The following is a 1,632-nucleotide window of genomic DNA, read 5'->3' as shown; positions in this document are numbered from 1 at the left end:
AGAAAAATACTTAAATCTTGAAGATGATTATGGTCTAGAAAAAGGATAGTAGGACTCGTGAAGCTTGTGGTGAGACACCACAACTTATTTCAAGAAATCTTACTAACAAAATGACTTTTTTTTTGACTGTATGAGAAATAAAAACATCTTAACTATTTTTTTTCTTGTTTTGAGAATGGAACATGATCAACCTTAGATTATATTCTGCTTAAATCAAAAGTCAGCTGATGATGATTCTCCTAAATTATGAAATAGTCATCCAAACATTCAGACAAATAGGTGGGAAAACACTCAGTAAAAGTGTTTTCTGATGAAAGTACACAACCGATTTCTGTTTTACTCGCTCCTTTCTGTGCTGACGGATTATCCAGGAGCCGCCAGGTGAGCTGCTCAGGTGAACACGAAGACAAACAACACGAACTCGCTTCAGGGCAAATCCAACAATCGTGCTTTGGAGTGGATTCACCTTCATGCAAACAACACGGAAGACCTCCTAAAGAGCTCTCCACAGAGCAGTCCAGCTCTGCTTTAACACAGTATGATGCAACAACAGGTCCATCTATGTCACACGTGTCAAAGTCGAGGGCCGGGGGCCGGATCCGGCCCTCCGGGTAATTCTGTCCGGCCCTCCAGATCATTTTATTTTATTGTTATTAATGACTCGATGTTATCTTGCTCTTAATTCTAACGTTAAAAATTTTGACAAAATATATTTTTATGGAGAGTAAAATATTGAAAGTTATTTAAGGTTTAAGTTGATTTATTCTGGAATAATATTCCTGCCTTTTTATTATTCATAATTATGTTAAAAAGTTACAGTTTTTAACATTTCAAAAATTGGCATTCTGCTAGCTTTTCGGATTATTTTACCATTTATTAAGATTTTTTAGGCTGTTTTGGAGTTTAGCTAATATTTCAGCTACATGCTCGCTGTTTTGGTAACCTAGGTCTTTTTTTTTTTAGTTTTTTGGTTAAATTTGGCATTTAGCTAATATTCTTGCTGGCTATCAGCTTCAGTGTTTTTAGCTCTCAATTTCAGCATCTTCAGCGGATCTATTTGTCTACAAGTGAATGCATCAGAATGGAGCAGATCAGGGAGCTTGTGGCTCTGCCCAGCTTATTTTTTACATCACAAATACATTTTTTTTTTAAATGGCATTTTTTCATCTGCTCCTGATTCACAACAATTTGAGTAAAGAAATACACAAAAATACAATTTCAAGCTTAAATTTCCACAAAACTGCCATAAGAACATGATAAAAACACAACGTTCATTGGATTTTTTGGACCAAATTTCTGCAGAATGTTTCATTTATGAAAAACTATAAAACCCTTCAGGTTTTCAGTGGAAAATTAAACTAAAATAAGAAACTTGATGAAAAATCTAATAACATTTTGAACAAATATACTGAGTTTTGTGTGTTTTGTGGTCCAAACATCATCTATTCTTGGTGTCTTGATGCTAATATCTTAACAGACAGTCGTGTTTACAGAATCTTTGATGAGGTTTCTGATGAAAGACACAAATTCTGTAAAATAAACAAACCAAATCCACTGAAAAGAGCAACATTGTCGCTGCAGACAAAACAGAGAGCCCAAACGTTGGCAGTTTGTGAGCAGCAGCTTCCCTGG

Source organism: Oryzias melastigma, linkage group LG4, assembly GCF_002922805.2.
Source record: "Oryzias melastigma strain HK-1 linkage group LG4, ASM292280v2, whole genome shotgun sequence".
Lineage (NCBI taxonomy): Eukaryota > Metazoa > Chordata > Actinopteri > Beloniformes > Adrianichthyidae > Oryzias > Oryzias melastigma.
The sequence above is the reverse complement of the archived record's forward strand: the minus strand, read 5'-3'. Positions refer to the sequence as shown.